Genomic DNA, 21,320 nt, shown 5'->3' on the forward strand with positions numbered 1-21,320 from the left:
TAATAACATGTCGACCTAATGGTATGTCGACCTAAAACCATGTTGACCTATTGAGGTGTCGAACTAATGGTGTCGATGTAATGGCTGTCGATGTAAGTGCTGTCTAACAATAGTCCGGATACCGTGGAGGTCGCGGGGGTCCCGCGAATCGCGGGAGGGGGGTTCGAGGGGGTCCCGCGAATCACGGGAGGGGGGGTCGCGGGGGTCCCGCGACTCGCGGGAGGGTGGAAAGCGGGGGTCCTGCGAATCGCGGGAGGGGGGTGCGGGGTCCTGCGAATGGCGGGAGGGGGGGTCGCGGGGGTCCCGCAAATCGCGGGAGGGGGGCTCGCGGGGGTACCGCGAATCGCGGGAGGGGGGTCGCAGGGGTCCCGCGATTTGCGGGAGGGGGGGGGTCGCGGGGGTCCCGCGATTCGCAGGAGGGGGGGTCACGGGGGGTCCCGCGATTCGTGGGAGGGGGGTCACGGGGGGTCCCGCGAATCGCGGGAGGGGGGGTCGCACAAATCGCGGGAGGGGGGGTCGCGGGGGGTCCCGCGAATCGCGGGAGGGGGGTCGCGGGGGTCCTGGCAGAGGGTAGGGATGTGCAGGAGTAATGGTGGATGGTGGCTGTGGAGTAATGGTGGATGGTGGGCGTGTACTGTAGCCCTGGCTGGGCGGGGGGAGGTGATGTCAAGGGGGTGGAACGTCAGACACATGAAAGTGAAACTGTTCTACACAGGAACGTTCTCCACAGGGGTTGAGTGACAGATCTGGCTAAATATATAAGAGATAGGAAATAAATACCTATATAGGGAGAGATATATATAATGTAATGGTAGAAGTAAAATATATCCTCAGGGATCTTGAGACAGGAAAGAATGTGTTAAATAAAAGCAGCACTGGATGATTATGTTTGTATGTTAATGTACATAAATGTCTATGTTATTATGTACAAAATGTCTGGGTATGTTGTATGGATCTGTATTGTATGACTTTTTAAAATGAATAAAAAAAAGAATAAAAAAAAAAATCAACTCCACGCCGACATGGATAGTGGGGGTATGAAAAGGTCGGAGGACGCGTACCGCCGCCCCTCGTGGGCTAGCTGCGCTCGCCACTCTTCGGATTGGCGTTGATAGTGGGGGTGGTGTTGACAATGGGGGTGCATTTAACATTGTAAGCACCCATCAGGGGGCTTGTACAATTAAAAATCGAATCGCATACATACGATTGTATGTTTTGCCAAAACCCATTAGAACCCAAAACCTGAAGGTAATCAGAACCCAAAATACGAAAATGACCGGTGCACATCCCTAATTTTTTTACATTAATGTGTGTGTAAATTAGCACTTAATCAACTATTGTTACCACCAATAACTGTATGTGGTTTGATTATGGTTAGGCTCCAGTTGGGGGTGATGAATATGTGTAATGTGAAGGCTAAAATATATGGACATACTCACATTTCCTGTTTAGGGTGTGATACTGTCCTAAACATTGTGATTTTTTTTCTTTGGTCATTTATCCACATAATTGTTATGGATGTTTGAACAGCATTTTCTTATGCAGTGTTTAATTGTTAACATCATTCTAGCATAATTTGGTGATTCTGCATGTGTCTTGAATGTATTTTGTGGACACAATGGTTGTTGTATACAGGGCCGATGCTAGGGTGTCCGGCGCCCTCCTGCAAACCATACATTTTGTGCCCTTTCACATTGCCATTGCAACAAGCTGCAGCCAGATTGTGGGAGCATATGCAACATGCGGTCCTATGGAGGATCTTGGGTGTATGTACATGTATGCACACACCATCTCAGTGCTGTGTCCGCAAAATGTTGCAGGCACTAAAGGTGCCCATACCACCTTCTATCCTTCCTGTCGGGGTCCCTCAGGGTTCCGTCCTTGGCCCCATTCTGTTCTCTCTGTACACCTCCTCTCTGGGTGCACTCATTAACTCCTTTGGCTTCCAATATCACCTCTATGCAGATGACACCCAAATCTACCTCTCCTCTCCTGATCTGTCCCCCAATGTTTTCTCTCAAGTTTCCAACTGCCTCGCTGCCATCTCTACCTGGATGTCTGAGCGATTTCTGAAGCTGAATATGGACAAAACCGAACTTATTATCTTTCCCCCACCCAGAGCTATGCCCCCTACTAATATCTCTATCACTGTTAACAACACCATCATCTCCCCTGTTCCCCAACTCCGCTGCCTGGGTGTCACTCTTGACTCCTCCCTCTCCTTTGCACCCCACATCCAAACGCTGGCCCATTCTTGCCGGTTCCAGTTACGCAACATTGCTCGCATCAGGCCCTTTCTCTCACAGAGTGCAACTAAGCTGATCATCCACTCATTGGTCATCTCACGGCTTGACTACTGTAATGCTCTTCTCACCGGCCTTGCTCAATCCCAACTAGCTCCTCTCCAATCTGTCCTCAATGCTGCAGCCAGGCTTATCTTCCTCTCCCGCCGCTCTAATTCTGCTACTCCCCTTCAACAAAATCTGCACTGGCTTCCATTCCCCTACAGAATCCTCTTCAAACACCTCACACTCACATACAGGGCCATCTCTAATTCCATTGCTCCATATATCTCTAACCTCATCTCCATTCATACACCCTCCCGCCCTCTACGGTCAGCTGACGACTGTCGTCTCTCCTCCACCCTGATCACTGCTTCCCATGCTAGAGTACAGGACTTTGCCCGTGCTGCACCCCTTCAGTGGAACGCACTCCCTCGCTCCATTAGACTCTCCCCGACCTTGCAAAGCTTCAAACGGGCACTGAAAACTCACCTATTCATCAAAGCGTACCCTTCCACTGCATAAACCAGCTGGTTCTCCGACCCCTTGCCTGTTTCCTGTTTACATCCTGCTATCTAACCACCACCCCCTCGCTTGCACCTCTTGTAATCTGTCTGTCTCCCCTTCCTACTAGATTGTAAGCTCCTCCGAGTAGGGCCCTCTTCCCTCCTGTTGTCAAAGCCCACTTCTCTTCACATTTCACTCACAGCTCTCCTTTACTCCAACACTCAGTGACCATCTTCATCTGCATACTCCTCTCCATCATTGGCCTCAAGCCTCTAGTTGTATGTTGATTGAGTCCTCACTACTTATATCCAAGCTGTAATGTGTATTGATCTGTGGCGCTCTTTATTTGTACTGTATTTTTGTTATTTATTCAATGTTATGCCAAGTTTTGTTTCCCTGTATTGTTCCTTTGTACGGCGCTGCGAAACACTTGTGGCGCCTTATAAATAAAATTATAATAATAATAATAATACACGCTGCGAGAATCGCATACATTATGGGCTAGATCGCATCGCACAACATGCATGCAATGTGTGTGCGATGCAATCCGAAAGCAGTACAAAAAGTATGTGCAGCACATACTTTTTGTACTGTGCGATGCCCGCAGGAGCGCACATTGCATCGCACGCTGCTATTGCAGCGTGTATGGCCACCTTTAGGCACATAACCCAGCCCATTTTTAAAAAAGTGGGTACTTGTTTCCTAGCACGGCCACAATCTTGGGCATCGTGTACCTTTAAGTTAAGGTACACGATGCCCGCGATGGACCCGATTTCCTTTGAAATCAGGTCCATTTTGCCGGCAAAGGAAAAATCGCGGGCATTGCGTCGGTCGGGACCATTAACATTGGCCCCGACGCGACCGACGCGATGTACCCAATTTTGCCATAGGCTTCAATGTTAAAATATTTTTTAACATTGAAATCGGGAGTATCGCGTCGGTCTTGAGTAAGTCCATCTCACATAGTAAAAAATTTGAAAAATGTGAAATGGGCCAATATGACCCATTTCCCATTATATATGGCCCCGTCGTCACCCCACAATTGACGTGAACCCGAAGCGCAGCGAGCCCGCGAGGGGCGGCGGTGCGCGCCCTCCGACCTTTTCATTCCCCTACTATCCACGTCGGCGGGGAGTTGAGAATATATAGAGTGGCGAGCCACCGAGCCCGAAGCGTGGCTAGCGCAGCGAGCCCCGCGAGGGGACGCGTATACCTGTGAAGTTATACGCGTCCGCTCACCACGCTTCGGGCTCGGTGGCTCGCTGCGCTTGCCACACTTTATATTCTCAACTCCCCGCCGACGGGGATAGTAGGGGAATGAAAAGGTCGGAGGACGCGCACCGCCGCCCCTCGTGGGCTCGCAGCGCTCACCATGCTTCGGGTTGGCGTCTATAGTGGGGTGGGGTTTACGTTGTAAAATTTGGGGGTCTAGGGAATATTTTACATTGAATCCAATGTAAAATCTGGTCCCAGGGACCCTATTCACATTTGATTCAATTAAAAAATCGGGTCGGTCGCGTCGGTCGCATCGCATCGACCGACGCAATTTTTCCGACACGACCACCCCGATGGAAATCGGTGTGGCCGTGTTAGGAAACAAGTACCAAAAAGTGTCTAAATTAATATAAAAAAAATCTACAGTTATTAAAAAATTTGTTATAAACATGTATAATAAAAGACTCACTGTTCTTTTGCTGTTTAACTCTTGTGTAGTCCCTCCCCTTCTATCTGCGTAGGCAGGACGCTGAGGACGCCATTACACCCCTCTCGTGACTAAGGGGGAAAGGAGGGGAGAGAAGGAGGAGATGGAAGAAGAGGGGAGGAGATGGAGGGGTGGAGTGTTGAACACTGGCAATGGCACTGGCACTGGCACAGCACACTGATAAGTGGGAAGGAAGGGCGGCGGTGCTGCCTGTTCATCCTTTGAATGACAGCTGACAGGCGCAGGGAGCAATGGGTAGGGGGCGGATCCGGACATGACATGTCATCCAGGCATTCACAGACAGCGCTACATGCCTCAGCGCAAGTGTCCGTGATTAAGAGGGGGCAGGTCACAGGAGGAGGACAGTGTGTGCGCGGTGCAGGGAGCTGCTCAGCCTCTCCATACTGCCGCCCGCTGTCAGACAGGCACTGCAGGCGGCGTGCAGGCTGTGTGCACTCGCAGTGCAGGGAGCATCTCTTTATACTGCCACCCGCCCACTGTCAGACAGGCGCTACGGGCAGCGTGCAGGAGGCAGTGACAGTGAGGGCTGAGGCAGCTTTAACAGAGCAGGGAGGGAGACAGCGCCTTTTTAGCATGGCGCCTCCCTGCTTTGCAGGAGCTGCTGAGTGGGTAGCGCCGGCCCTTGTTGTATCCCATAGCAACAGCAGTGTTGTTTGGACACACAACATATACCTATGAAAATTATTAAATATTCTTTTTTGGTATCAATATGAAGTAATATTATTTTGTTTGTTTGATCCATTACTGTGTGTTATTCATGTTCAAACATCATGTATCCCTTTAATTTAGCCAGTATGAATTCATATTATTTATACATAAAAAATGTATGGTACTTGTTTAGTTTCACAGTGGCAGCGCGAGGACGCTCTAGCTAGGAATCTTGGCAGCTTGCCATCTGTAGAAATGGGGGTGAGTGCTCGCGCTAAATACCTTCTGTGGCGAGGGGGCTGCTGGGCTGGAGTGGTCCAGACTCCTAAACGTTAAGTATAATCGCAGGTGGGTAGCCTAGCGCTCACCTCTTATGTGACACAATGGTGTATGTTGCAAGTATGAAATGAGAAAAATGAAACGTAATGTTCCTTTAAGAGGTTTATTGTGCTATACAGAATAATAAAATATAAATATAAAAGTTATAAAGCAATGGAAGTCCGTCTGGCCAAACCAGAAGCTGCTGCACGATGGTAATTTTTGCAGCCTGGATGGTAGATGGGCTGGGATATTGCCGTATGGGTGGAGGGGGGTGATTCCTCTGTGATAACATCTCACAGAGTGAAAGGTGGGCGGGGGGTGGGAGGCAGTAGCAGAGCCGTATAGGCACACAAAGTTCCGGATGATAAATGCACAATGGTGGGTACGGGCTAGCACATGGTATGGGGAATGTCTGGAAGTGACTGTGTACAGTCACAAAATAAATGTCCGGTGGAAGAAAAGACAGTCTGTGGGGGAGGTCAAGGTGAGAGGGTGAGTGTCGCCGGGGGCTGGCGTCCCTAACCACCCGGTGATACACTCAGCTCTTACCCGATACCTGGTGTTCCTTGATATTCGGTCCCTCGCCGCAGGTCTGTCAGGGTTTCACCGGTGCGTGCTTGCGCAGCCGGCAGCAGTAACACACTGCTCAACGGCGTCTTCCGTCACTTCCGAGGTTCAGCTGGGGAGCGTGCGCCCGGAGTGTCGGTGTCAGCCGGAGCTGTGTGAGCTCAACTCCTGTATGGAGGAGACTTAGAGATGGAATTGAAGATGATGTGTAGCTGTGTCCAACGCGTTTCGGCCGCCTTCGGCCTTTTTCAAGGATAACTATGTGCAATGGTGGAGTGGGCTAAATAGGACGTTAGGTCCCGCCTCCAATGATTTGATAGGTGAAGTCTGTTGTCACACAGGTGCGTTGTGCTGACGTCGAGAGTGGGTGTGTCTCTGACTCACTGCATAGGAGTAATGAACTGTCTTTGCACAGTATTCTATGTCATGCAGGGTGCATGCTGCTAATAGTTAATGGCTTGCAGTTAATAAACGTGCAGCTTTTATCCTAGGTGTCCATTATGAAAGTCAATGTTCAGGCCATTGGGTTGTAGGGTTTTTAAGGTAAAAATCCAGTACAACTCCCTTTTGTTTTGTACTTCTACATGATCCCCTCCCCTCCAGTTAATATTAGGTGACTCTATGGCTTGGAATATGAGTCCCTTTGGGTTGGATCCATGTAATTCAAGAAAGTGTAATGAGACGCTGTGTTTCCTGTAACCAATTTTTATATTTCGGATATGTTCATAAATCCTGTTTTTAAGGGGTCTGACCGTCCTCCCCACATATTCTAACCCACATGGGCATCTTAACAAATAGACAACCCCTTTGGTTTCACATGAAAGATGTTGTGTGAGTTTATATGTGTCTTTTGTGGTGCTAGAGGTCCAACTGTCAGTTCCTTTGGTAGTGATTTTTGTAAGGTTTTTGAAGCCAGCACATTTACCACAAAAGAAGAATCCCTTTCTGTCAGTCAGTCTTGTTTGTATGAGTTCTTTAGGTTTAATATGATTTTTAACTAATTTTTGTCTAAGGTCCGGGGCTTTCCTAAAGATTAATCTAGGTTTGTCTGTCAGATGTGTCTGTAATTGATGGTCCTGTCTCAAAATGTGCCAGTGTTTTTGTAATATGTTTTTGAGTTGTCTGGAAGATTGATTATATTGTGTGATAAATGTGACTTCTTGTTGTTCTGTCTGTATTTTGGATGATTTGGTTGTGAGTGTCTCACTTCTGTCCAAATTTTCTATTTCGGTGTACGCCTTGTCAACTATGTCATGGTTGTATTTTTTCTCTATGAATTGGTCCCAGCTTGCCATCTGTCTATACGTTATCAGTGTTCTATGCTGACTCCTCCAAGGCAGCCCAGCGCTGGTACTCCTAAGCTCCTGTGAAGCCTAGTGAGCGCGTCTCACACAGCGCTTGTGCCCGCATGATATCCTCTCTCCTGTGGAGACGGGATCATGCGGGCGCCGGCGCAGAGGCGCTCCATCTTTGAGATACTTTGAGATACATACAGATTCATCTTTGCAGGGGATGGCGATGGCGACGCCAGCCGCCATCCCCTGCCCCGCGCCATCTGTATGCCATCTGTATGCGCGTCCTCTTCTGACGGTGCTGCCCTCGGTCGCCCGGTGCCCACACCGGGCGACCGCACCCCCCCCGCAGTGCCCTCGGGTCCCCCCCAGCCCCCTCGAGCGGGAGGCGGACAGTATTGCGTCCGCCTCGCCGCTCCGCCGCCCGGATACTGAGACGCGCGTGCGTGGGGGACACACGCCCGTCTCAGTCAGATGGAGCGCCGTGTTGCTGGCGGATCGCCAGCAGTATGCTGCTGGCGATTCACCAGCAACACTAAGGCCGTCTACATCTGTAGGAGCGTCTTATACGCTCCAGCAATGAGACTCCTGAATCTGAGCAGCGCGTGCCTCTCCTGTCCAAAGAGCGGGTGCGGACGCAATTGCGTATCATGCACAATGAAGGAGACATTTGCCAGTGCTCCATGCTACATACTGGCAAATGCCTCCATTTCATACCCTCACTATCCACGCCATCCTGAAGCGTGGCGAGCGCACGCGTTATGCATCCTCCCGACCTTTTCATACCCCCACCATCCACGTCCGCTTGGAGTTGATTTTATATAGTGTGGCAAGGGGACGCAGAATACATGTGAAGTTATCCGCATCCCCTTGCCACGCTTGGGGCTCGGTGGCTCTCTGCACTCGCCACACTATATAAAATCAACTCCACGCCAACGTGGATGGTGGGGTAGGAAAAGGTCGGGAGGACGCGTACCACTGCGCTCGCCACGCTTCGGGATGGCGTGGATGGTGGGGGTGTTTCAGGAACACATTCAAACCTGTCATATCATACATCTGAGCAATAGCTACTCAGAGGTCAGAGGCAGGAGGGTATCATTGCATTGCTGAGGCAGAGGCATCATTGCCTTGCAGCTGGAGCATCTGAGACGCGCCTACGTATCACAAAGATGGAGCACCTCTCCGCCGGCGCCGAATGGGTAAGGGCCCCAGTGCATTGCCTTGCCCAGGGGCCCACACTGCTGTTAAGATGGCCCTGTTCTCAATGGCTACTACGCTCTGACAAACCCGCTAGTGGAAACGGGGCACTATGTCGGACCACACAACTCGTAACCCAGGCCACCGAGATGTCATGCCCAAAAAGACTGACTGAATCTTAATTGTAAGTGCAATGCTGGTCCTCCTGACCAAATCATTACCCCCGAAGTGAATAACCAGCACGTCCGGGCGGCCCCATTTATGGGCTTTGGCAAACAGCAAATCCCATAGACCCTCCCCCTGTAAGCCCCCAAACCAATGTACAGCTCGGGCCGAAGACAGAACCGGAGCCCTAGCGGCCATGGGGTGCCTAGCAGCCCAGAAAATAAGTGAGTGCCCTACTAAACAGACCCTACACAGAGTCATGCCGGGAAGGGGGGGGGGGTTTAGCTGTAAAAGAAAAACCTACTGGTTCACATCAATGATATACTGTAACACAACTGTAAATGACATTGACTACAGCCCAAGTAAAGGTGAAAACCTTAAAAAACCTCTGGTCAACTTAATGGGACAGCCAATTGAATTAGTCCACAATCGGAGGAAAAAGTAAACAAATTCCCTTCACACCGTCGATTCCGGAACACTACCTGCTTCAGAACCGATTGGAAACTAACGTTTTTGGGCTGGCGCAACAGGCGCATAATTACAATTTAATCTAATCTTATATGACTCTTATAAGCGGAAGACCTCCACCTGCCAACCGCCTGAATGGCGGTGGAACCCCAACCACCGCTGCGTAAGTAGCAGCCCCAATATGGGACGAGTTCTTCCCAAAATCTTGCTCCCGCAAACCTGAAACCACCAAACAGCCCCAAAACACAGCCATGAACTGGAATCGGGTCAGAGGCAACACCTCAGCGTGTGCCAAAAATTGTAAGGCAGCACCCGGTCTGTGAGAGCCATATTCCCTAGCCAGGGAAACCGGACAGATAGCATTGTCCTCCAGGGCTTTAAAGGTAACCCAGTTGCCCCTGCTCAGCTGGTCCATTTTAGACCTCCTAATCCCGCCCATTATCAGCCCATCCTAAAAGATTACGTCCTCCAGGAGAAGGCCGGTGCGGGATCGTTAGCCAGCAGAAACCAGCTCGCCAATGCAAAATGCGCCAAAGAAAACAAATGAAGAAGCTTCCCTAAAGAGGGCCATCTCAAACTCATTCTGGGCCACGATGGCTAAGCAGGCCACAGGCTCTCCCAGCATGCGCTCGTCTATAGGCCTACGTGAGTTCGGTGCCACCGGCTGCACCCTAGCCCAACCCCTCATAGCCTTCGTCAGTAAGGAAGACGGTACTTGTGTAGTTTCACGGCACCGCCGCGCGCACAGTCTGTTACAGAAACTTGGCAGCTTGCCAGAGGCTCTGTTTAACTGTGTGCATGCCGCTCTAGCTCTGCCTGACTGTGCTTGTGCCGCTCTAGCTGTAAGCTACGTATTGACAGCTACGTTAACAGCGTAGCGGCCGGGCAGCAGCAGCGCGCTTGTAGTTGTACTTGTAGTTGTAGTTGAAACAATGATTGTGCCAGCGATATCGCCCTCCTCTTATATACACACTCAGGAGGGTCCAGTTCTTGCTCTGTGATTGGTCTGTGCAGGAACCTGATCTGCATTGGTTACTGTGTAACTGGACCAATCTGCAAATGGCGGCAGGGGTTTCGCCTACAGCACTTCTAGCCAATAGTGTTACCACTTGTACTTGTAGTTCCACAGTGAAATAGGCAGCGCCTGGGCAGCGCTGACAACGGGGGCAAGTGGAGACACCCCGGGCACGACGCTGACGGGATGTAGGCGCTAAAGCCCCTGGATTAACACTCCCTGCAAGCCGCTAAGAAGGAGGCGGGCGCCTGGGCCTAGATGGCGCACAGACGCCGGGCTCTCCCGCAGGTCCCCTCCCTGGCAATCTGAGGACATCCACTCCTATAGGGAGCCCCATACAGCTTATTACCGGGGGACCAGCCAGGAGTCCTATTCCCCTCATGGCTGGCCAGGTCATGGCATTTCCCAGGGGCGGGGGGCTCCCCGTTTCTAGAAGGGGGGAGGCAGTCCCAGGAGTTTTTCCCCTCGCTGCCATGGTGATCCAGGTGCAGCCAGGGGGCACAGGCCACAGCCCCCGCCCCTCCTCCAGCCCCAGCATACCCCCAGCAACAGCCCTGGTATCCGGGCATGGGCCCGGGGGCGGGTTACTCTGCGGGTTTCCAAGGTCCCCCTCAGATGCAGCATGGGGCATCCGGTTCAGGGCCCCACGGGTTCGGGCCCTACCAACACCACACTCCCTCAGAACAGTTTCCTCAGGTGTGGTCTGGTGCCACGCCTCTGGCGGGTGCTAACCAAGGCTACCAGCCCGCACCGCAGCAGTTTGCACATCAGCCAGCCTGGGGCCCATCACCGGGTTTCCCATATTTCCCTGGCACCGGTGGCTTGGGATGCAGGGTTTCAGGCCCTCCCTGGCAGGGGTACCCTCCGCAAGCAGCTCAGCATTGGCCGACCGGCCAGCAGCATATTAATCATGGCGTCAGGTACCCCCAAGCGCAGCAGCAGCACGTTGCACCCACCCAGCCCCATGTTTCATCCGCTAGTAGCGCCTTGGGCGGGCAGTTTGTGGGGTATGACCAGGCGCAGGCTTCCCGTTATGGCTCAGCCAGTAATCTCTTGCCTTTGTCTCCCGAGCGTGACGCAGGTGCTGGTCCCGATGCAGTGGCTAGAGGGCCATCCCGCAGTGCCGTCAACGTGTCTGTCCGGCAAGCAGCTCCACCACCTCGACCACCCACACCGCCGGCCTCTGCCTGCATGGAATCCGCCGGCTCTACGTCAAGTGATCACCCGGCATTGGGCTTGTCATCGGCGGCTGCCGACACAGTACCTTCGACATCAGCCGCGGTTGAGCAAGGCGAGACATCTATGGGATGTGAGCATACTGGTTCTTCGATGTGTGATTCCTCATCTTATCACTCGTCTGCCAGTAGTGACGGGTCTGGTTCCCCTAAGCGCCCGCGTAAGCTAGCTAAATTAATAGCACGCGCGGTAGCGAAGAAGGTCAGGGGTACCAAGCGCCCTAGGAGGGAGACCGCCTCAGCCGAGGCGCCCCCCTCCAGGGACATGGTGCATTGCGCTAACACAGCTGTGTCGCGAGGTTTGCGCAGGGGGGTCAAGGACAGGATTAGAAGGGGCAAGTTTGTCGACCTGTTCGCACTCACCACGGACATGAAGAAGGACCTGGACAAAGCCAAAAAGGCCTCAGGCAATGGTGAGCTCGCCTTTAAGAGTTTTCACAATTGGCTGAAGGGGTTCCTGGTGTTCGCCTCGTGTTATCTTAGCACCAGGCCCGAGGAACACATGAATGTCGTCCGTTACCTGTTTTTGATTAACGAGACATTCATGTCTTACAAGGCTAATGCTTGGCGTGAATATGACGAGAAGTTTCGGCTTAATCACGACGGGTCCAGGGTTATGCCTATGGGGTGCAAGCACGTCGAAATCTGGTTGGAGGTGATAGGCAAGGGGCAACCCTCCACAGAGCCCACCTCAAAAAAGTCCTTTCCAGGGGGGGAAACCCGGGGCTAAACCCGGCGGCAAGGGGAAGTGCTTTGCGTTTAATGACGGCAAGTGTGATCGGGGCGCAAAATGCCGCTTCCGTCACGAATGCCGTTATTGTGGAGCAGGCCACCCGGCCAAATCTTGTCGAGCGCCCGGGCGCCACGCCGACCAGGGCGACGCCGGCACTAGCAATAAATAAGGCCCCCTCCCCGATAGTGGTGCAGGAGCTGTTGCGCCGCCCTGCCGGTTATCCCAACAGGGCCGACGCATCGTTCCTGGGCCTAGGTTTTACCCACGGTTTCCACTTACCCATCCCTGAGTCAGTTTCAGTAGTGTCCCACAAAAACCTCAAGTCAGCGAGGGACTTCCCCGAGGTGGTAAGACTTAAAGTAAGAGCTGAGATAGGGCTGGGCCGCATGGCGGGGCCTTTTCAGACTGAGCCGTTGCCTGGGATGTGTTTCTCCCATTTGGGAGTGGTCCCCAAGAAAACACCCGGCAAATACAGGCTAATTCAGCATTTGTCTTACCCCCACGGGGCGTCCATCAACGACGCCATCCCCGACTACTATTGCAGCATGCGATATCAATTGTTCGATGAGGTTCTCGTCATGGTCCGGGATTTCGGTAGGGGCGCCCTTATGGCTAAGCTGGACATAGAGTCAGCTTTCCGCCTCCTCCCGTTACACCCACAGTCTTTTAAGTTCATGGGTTTCCGGCTAGACGGGGGGATATATATCGACAAGTGCCTGCCCATGGGGTGCTCGGTCTCCTGCTCTTATTTTGAGAAATTCAGTTCCTTCTTACATTGGTGCATTCAAACCGACACGGGCTGTCGAGGAATTGCGCACTACCTGGACGATTTTCTCTTTGTAGGGCCAGGCGACCGGGGCACTTGCGCGAACATATTAGCGTCAGCCATGGAGATCATGGTTTCACTAGGGGTCCCCATCGCAGCGGATAAGACGGAGGGCCCTACCACGGTTCTGTCATATCTGGGCATAGAGATAGATACAGGGGCAGGTTGTTGTAGACTCCCTGAGGACAAAGTGGTCAAACTACTCGCCCTCATAGGTGAATGCAGACAAAAAAAGAGGGTCCAGCTGCGAATGTTGCAGTCTCTGCTAGGATCGTTTAACTTCGCATGCCGCATCATCCCCATGGGTAGAGTGTTTTGCCGTAAGCTCGAAAGGGCCACAGCAGGGGTAAGGGACCCCCATCACACCGTTAGACTTTGCAGGGAAATGAGGGATGACCTGTTGGTGTGGTCCACATTTCTGGAACATTTTAACAGGGAGCTCATCTGGCCTTCCGACCCCGCCTCTAACGTGGAACTGCAGTTGTTCACGGACGCCGCGGGATCGTCGGGCTTCGGGGCGTACTTCCATGGGGAGTGGTGCGCCGCAAAGTGGCCTCAGTCGTGGGTTGACCGTGGTTTCACGGTCAACCTGCTGCTGCTGGAACTTTTCCCGATCATAGTCTCGGCAGAACTGTGGGCCTCGCGTCTAGCGAACCAGCACATAGTGTTCTGGTGCGACAACCTAGGGGTCGTGCATGCCATTAATAATCAGCGAACGGCCTCTCCCGAGGCCTTACGCCTCCTAAGGCATTTGGTGTTACTCTGCTTACGGCACAACATTCACTTTAGAGCCAAGCATGTCCCGGGGGTGGATAATAGTGTAGCGGACGCTCTTTCTAGATTTCAGTTTGGGAGGTTTCGGGAGTTGGCTCCAGAAGCTTCACCACTGGGGCTTAGTTGTCCCCCTTCTGTGTGGCAGATCATAGAGCCGGCATGACGGACCTGGCTTTATTGTCCTTGGCCCCTTCCACCCGAAGAGCTTAAGGGGCTGCTTGGCAGGATTTCAGGGCTCTCCCGAGGCCAGCGGTAAGTCGGTCAACGACCGGTTACTCGCTTTCGTTTGGGGTCACCATAGGCGAGGCAGGTCAAAGTCGGCTATGGCGGCGGCTTTGGCAGGCATCGCTTTTCATTCGCGCTTGCGCGGCGACCCCGACCCCACAAGGTCCTTTGTCCTGTCTAAAGCCATGAAGGGTTGGGCTAAGGTGCGTCCGGTGCCCCCGGATTCACGCAAACCCATAGACGAGAACTTGCTAGGGGAGCTGATAGGATGTTTAGCCTCAGTAACAGAGAACGCGTTTGAGGCGTCTTTATTTAAGGTTGCATTCGCATTCGCATTCTATGGCGCATTTCGCATAGGCGAGCTGGTGGCAGCTAGCAAGCACTCCCCCACTGGACTCCTCGGGGAGGACGTAATCTCACGAGGAGGACAGGTGTTGTGAAAAATCAAGAGGTCCAAAACGGACCAGCTAGGCAGGGGCCATTGGGTTACCCTGAAAGCGCAGGCTAACGCTGCTACATGTCCAGTGTCCTTGTATGAGGACTATAGCTCCCGCAGACCAGGGGCTGCCTTGCAGTTCCTAGCACATGCGGATGGGCTACCGCTGACCCGATTCCAGTTTTCGGCTGTGTTTCGGCGATGTTTGGGTGAATTGGGTCTGCGGGAGCAAGATTTCGGAACTCACTCTTTCCGAATTGGAGCAGCCACTTGCGCAGCGGCGGCGGGGCTTCCGCTATTCAGGCGGTTGGCAGGTGGAAGTCTTCCGCTTATAAGAGATATGTAAGATTAGATAAGTTAGATAAGTAGTAGAGTAGGCGCCTGTTGCGCCGGCCCAAAAACGATTGTTTACAATCGGTTCTGGAATGCTAGCGTTCCGGAATCGACGGTGTGAAGGGAATTTTTTAATTTTTCCTTCTATGGTGGACTAATTCAATTGGCTTCCCCCCTAAAGTTCACAGGAGGTTTTTTAAGTTTTTCAATTTCACTTGGGTCGTAGTAAATGTATTTCTGTTGTGTGTACAGTATATCATGATGTTAACCAATAGGTTTCTTCTTTTTCAGCCCCTTCCCCCTCCTTATTGACTCTGGGTAGGGTTTGGTTCGTAGGGCTCTCCTTTATTTTCTGGGCTGCTAGGCACCCATTAGCCTCCGGGGCTACTGTCATAGCGAGGGCTCTAGAAACACGCTGGTTTGGGGTCCGGGGCCTACAGTGGGACGGTCTCTGGGACCTCATGTCCGCCAAAGCCCGTAGGTGGGGCCGCCCCGACGTGCTAGTCATCCACCTCGGTGGCAACAACTTGGTAAAAAGTACTGGTATCGATCTGACGATCAAGATCAAGACAGATTTGTCGCGCTTATTGGAACTCTGGCCTGGTTTAAGACTGGTTTGGTCTGACGTCATTCCACGCGTTAACTGGCGTGGGTGCCGGAATGTGTTAGCAATTGAAAGGGCCAGGAGGAAGCTGAATCACGCGGTGACTAGGCACGTTGTCGCTATAGGCGGCACGGCGGTTAGGCATCCCTCCATAGTGACTGGGTCCCCCGGTTTGTATAGGCCGGGCGGGGTCCATCTGTCGGACACCGGTATGGCGGTTTTTCTTCAGGACATTTTTGCTAGTTTAGGTTAGTTTAGCGTAGGTTTGTTATTTGTTGGATGGCGGGGCCTGGTTCCGGGTGACGACCCCTCGGGTCTTTGGAACTCAGGCTGTGGCGAGAAGGCGCACTCGACCAGCAGTCAGGTGGGGTGTCAGGTGGTCTCTGTGCGGTATTGCCCCCCCTTTGCCAAGAAGGCGGGCGAGTCCCCATGCTCCGGCTGGGGGCGTCGGACACTTCCTGGAAGGTCCGCGTCATGCAATAGAAGGGGGCGGTATGTCCGTCACAGAGCGGGCTGTACCCCACGGGAAGGGGTGTTGTCAGATTGGGGCGCTACGGTCGCTACCATGGCAACACCCGGAACTGGTGCTGGTCTCAATTGTTTTCTTTGCCATCCCTTATACAAATAGGGGTCATACCATTTCAATAAATAATTATGACCTTTTAACCTTACGCAGTTGGTGTCCGTGTCTTATTTTAGATAAGGTGTTCGTGTCAGTTATTTCTAGGCATAAGAGTTAAGGAGTGGTATAGATAAGCAACAACAACATAATTCACTAGGCGCCTTAGATAGAGCGAGGGCCGCATAGGTCAGAGGGAATTTAAGAGCCTGGGAATTTGTTGTCCAGAAGCATTGTTAACAGCAACATCAGGGCGAAGCCATAGGTAATAGCAGTGGAGTGGCAGGTAGACCTGCCAATCAGGGTGCAAGGGGGCGTCAGTCTAGAGAGGGGTATATTAGGGATTGTAGCCAGGAAGTAAGCCTCTTTGAGTCTGGATCCCCACTCTCCCTACCCCCTTTTTTCCTCTGTTCTACCTGGCCTGACGCCATTTCACCAAATTCGGCATTTATGCCATAGCTTTAGTTAACAATCGGCGAGAAGGCGCTCTCGACCAGCAGTCAGGTGGGGTGTCAGGTGGTCTCTGTGCGGTATTGCCCCCCCTTTGCCAAGAAGGCGGGCGAGTCCCCATGCTCCGGCTGGGGGCGTCGGACACTTCCTGGAAGGTCCGCGTCATGCAATAGAAGGGGGCGGTATGTCCGTCACAGCGCGGGCTGTACCCCACGGGAAGGGGTGTTGTCAGATTGGGGCGCTACGGTCGCTACCATGGCAACACCCAGAACTGGTGCTGGTCTCAAGTGTTTTCTTTGCCATCCCTTATACAAATAGGGGTCATACCATTTCAATAAATAATTATGACCTTTTAACCTTACGCAGTTGGTGTCCGTGTCTTATTTTAGATAAGGTGTTCGTGTCAGTTATTTCTAGGCATAAGAGTTAAGGAGTGGTATAGATAAGCAACAACAACATAATTCACTAGGCGCCTTAGTGTTTACCCACATACACACACACACACACACACACACACACACACAAAAATACAAAAAAAACTATGCAGAATAGAAATGATCAACATGTCCAGTCCTGAACACAAAAAGGAAACATCAACGCTGTGTTCAGAAAATAGAAATCCTACACAAAGGAAAAATACATTAGTACAATCACCACAAATATCCACATATAAATATAACAAACACTTACTTCTAAAAGGTATACAGCATGGCACCACATATTGCAAAACATAACTGTAATCACTTAGTGAACAATGAAGCCACAGGAGGCACAATCCAGCCAAACCAGGACTTCAGAAGCAAGCTCCATAGCTGTGTTCCAAGCACCCCATCAGGCTGCAGGGGAGAAAGAGAGTTAGGTGTTAATCACAAACAATACAATAGTAAGTATGCCTGTGAGGGTTTACAACAACATCAATTAGCATAGCATGCCAACATTGTAAGGGGCAATCCTGTACCACATTAGTTCACCCTTTCACATATACAGATGGAGCAGGGCTTATTATTGCTGGCGGAGCGCCAGGACCGTGTCCCTGGCGATCCGCCAGCAATCTGGCGCTCTGGCTGAATGAGACGCTCGTGCGTCTCCCACGCACGAGCGTCTCAATAGCCGGGCGGCGAGGCGGCGAGGCGGGTGCAGTCCTGCCCGTCTCCAGCTTCAGGGAGACGGGCAGGGCTGCGGGGGGCTGCGGGGGGGCGGTGTGGACCGGCGGGGACCCGGGGAAGCCGGCGGGGACCCGGGCAAAAGCTCCGTCGGAACGGGACGCGCGTGCACCTCGTGCACGCGCGTCCCCTTCCGACATACAGATGGCGCGGGGCGGGGGATGGCGGGTGGCGAGTCCTCCGCCATCCCCAGCAAAGACAAGCCCTGCGCTATCTGTAGTAAGGCCAGAATTGACACACATGATTTCAGACACACTTACAGTAAAAATGAAGGAATGGAGGTGTGAGGCACACATCGGGCATGGCAGCAGCAGCACAGCACACATCCACATAGCTGTGTTCCAAGCACCCCATCAGGCTGCAGGGGAGAAAGAGAGGTACTGTAGGTGTTAATCACAATACCACCATATGCAGGGGCGGATTTAGGGATGAGGGCGCCCCTAGGCACAACAATAATGTTTACTAAGTAGGACAGATTATAGGGGCAGTATCTGCATGTCCTATCCATTTACACTCTATTTAAGATGGAATATAGTACAGTACAGTGGATATTTTCCAGTTATTGGTACATTTTGGGATGACAGTACTATCACAGGCATCCAAGTGCCGCCCCCAAACATGTGCCGCCCCTAGGCCGGTGCCTCACGTGCCTAATGGGAAATTCGGCTCTGACCATATGACATACTTGCCTACTTTCGGAAACTGGTTTCAGGGAGATTCCATACCTCACAAGTTGTGCATGGTTAAAACCAGGACCTGCCACGCCTGGATGGGGATGGGGCTACAAAGAAGGTGGGCGTGGTCTCCATTAAAGTGGGCATGGCCCAGTGCAGCGACACCCATTTTCTTCATTTTTTTCCCCTGGTGGCTGGCCACTAGCAGGCTTTGCTGGCCTGGGTGGCTCTTGTGCGAACTACGGGCAGCGGTGCTTGGCAGGCCTCTTAGGCATGATTGTGCCAGGCTCCGCTGTGCTGTCCAGATTTTTAGATGGGGATTGATTATTCTGGGGGTATTGGGAGGGCTATGCATGGCATTGGGGGGACTGGCGGCTAAAATGTGAGCCTCCTGCCAGCTACCAGCCTACACATACACACACGTGCACACAAATACACACAGACACAGGACAGTGTTCTCCTATACACAAACACACAATGCCAGTGTACTCACACACACTGACAGGGATCAGTACCTAACTATATATACACACACACATACAGGGGTCACTACCAGCCTACACACACACAAACACACAGGTCACTATCAACCTACACACACACACACAGGGGTCACTGCCAGCCTACGCACACACGGGTCATTGCCAGCCTATACACACACACAGGGGTCACTACCAGCACACACACATACACACACAGGGGTCACTGCCAGCCTATACACACACACACACACACACACACACACACACAGGGGCCACTACCAGCACACACACACAGGGGTCACTACCAGCACACATACACATTCACACAGGGGTCACTGCCAGCCTACACACACACACACACACACAGGGGCCACTACCAGCACACACACACAGGGGCCACTACCAGCCTACACACACACACAGGGGCCACTAGCAGCACACACACACAGGGGCCACTACCAGCCTACAAACACACACACAGGGGTCACTGCCAGCCTACACACACACACAGGGGCCACTACCAGCACACACACACACACAGGAGCCACTACCAGCACACACACACAGGGGTCACTACCAGCACACATACACACAGGGGTCACTGCCAGCCTACACACACACAGGGGCCACTACCAGCACACACACACAGGGGCATACCTCCCAACTTTTGAAGTTGGGAGGTCGGGACGTTCGCGCGGCCTCAAGAAAAGGGGCGTGGCCTCACGGGGGTGACGCGAACTCCGGCCACGCCCCGTTTTCGCCGCTCGTCAGCGCTGAATAGACGCTGTGCGCATGCGCACAGCGTCTATTCTCGGCAAGCTGGGGGGGCTCCCAACTGTCTCCCCCCCCACCGCGGGACAATGGCGGCCCCGGGCGGGATGCGGGAACGTCCCCGAATATCTGGACTTTCCCGCGGAAATCGTGACAGTTGGGAGGTATGCAGGGGCCACTACCAGCCTACACACACACACAGGGGCCACTACCAGCACACACACACACACACACAGGGGCCACTACCAGCCTGCACACACACAGGGGCCACTACCAGCCTACAAACACACACACACACACACACACAGGGGTCACTGCCAGCCTACACACACACACCCACACACAGGGGCCACTACCAGCACACACACACACACACACACACACACACACACACACACACACACACACACACACACACACACACACACACACAGGGGTCACCTACACACATATTGGTGTCAGTGGCAAGCTAGTATTTAAACACAAAAACGAACACCCTACATCACAGAGCTCAGCTGCTTGCACAGTACCAGCCAGCATGGAGCAGCAGTGCCGAAGTGGAAATACTGTCATCATCACATGCACTAACCTGAGAACGGAGCACTCCTGCTCCTCCCCCATTCTGTCCTCCGAGCTGCTTCCTGTTCTAGCTCCCCGTCACTCCCCCTGTCACTGTCTTCTGCCTGCAGCAGCTTCCACAATGCGGGGGTGAAGTGAAGACTCCGCAGCTGCTGCTGTAAAGTCTCCCTGGAGGCTCTGTCTGCTGGGCGCCGCAGCAGCACTGTGCCAAGATCTGCCCCCCCCCCCCATCGCGCCGGACTAGCACATGCGCAGTCCGGATTTTCAAACTGGACTTTGAAATTCCGGGGGATTGGGAGGGCTTTTCGGGGGGCCAGGGGACTGGGGGCTAAAGCGGGAGGCTCCCGCAAAATGCGGGAGCATCGGCAAGTATGCCATATGATGTGTTTGCCTGAGGTAAACATACAAAACACAAGTTTGCTTACCAAACCAACATATTACATCACAAAAATGGAACACATAACAACAGCATTTAGACATATCAAATAACAGCATCATTTCAAACCAATACTTACTGGAAAAATACAGGTGTAATCCAGGTACCAGCCAACCCAGGAACACAAGCACCACCCACATGTGTGTGTGTGTGGGGGATACGCACACAATCAGCCTACAGAAAGAGATTGTCATTAATTATACTGGACTTACCACAATAACATGTATTGGTATGTGGGTGTGAGCTAAAAAAAACATATGTTAAAACCATTCATTTAAACAATGAGACAATTGTTATTTCACAGAATCTATAAACAACTTGTTCAGAATAATAATAATGGTAGACATGTGAAGGCACTTTGTAAGTCTAGGAGGTACAATCACATTTAGCGCTGCCATGTGCATATAGCATGGAGTCAATGTTGCCTATATGCCATAGTTACTCACCACTAAAGGATGCCTGTATGAGTTCATTGTGAATCTTCCACCCAGACGCTGAACTCCATCTATCGCCAGATGTTTCATTCTCCAATGCAGCCTCCCTGTCTTCTCCATTCTCAATGTCTGGTAGATGTTGATCCGGACAGAGGTTGTGAAGAAAACAGCGAGCCATCACAATTTTTGACACCTTTTCGGGGCCGTAAAACAACAAGCCACCAGACTTATCTAGGCACCGGAAGCGAGAATTTAATACTCCAAAGCATCTTTCTATCACATATCTGATGGCCTAATGAAAATTGTGATCTGCATCAGAAATGGGGGCAGACAGTGGAGTCGGGAGCCAGGATAAACAGGG

At 52.3% G+C, this 21,320-nt stretch overlaps 1 long non-coding RNA gene across 1 annotated transcript in view; it reads right to left on the minus strand.

Moving 5' to 3' along the window:
* LOC146026511 (uncharacterized) overlaps window positions 1-20,278 on the minus strand; it is a 49,522-nt gene extending 29,244 nt beyond the window's left edge. Inside the window, exons 1-3 of the long non-coding RNA XR_014454474.1 lie at window positions 20,100-20,278; window positions 17,844-17,941; window positions 17,111-17,256 (exon numbers count right to left, since the gene is read on the minus strand). This is a non-coding gene — a long non-coding RNA (uncharacterized LOC146026511). The remainder of the gene's footprint in view (window positions 1-17,110; window positions 17,257-17,843; window positions 17,942-20,099) is intronic.
* Between the last annotated feature and the right edge of the window lie 1,042 nt (window positions 20,279-21,320).

The sequence above is a fragment of the Crinia signifera genome, chromosome 8 (assembly GCF_055691185.1).
Source record: "Crinia signifera chromosome 8, ASM5569118v1, whole genome shotgun sequence".
In the NCBI taxonomy this organism is placed as follows: Eukaryota; Metazoa; Chordata; class Amphibia; order Anura; family Myobatrachidae; genus Crinia; species Crinia signifera.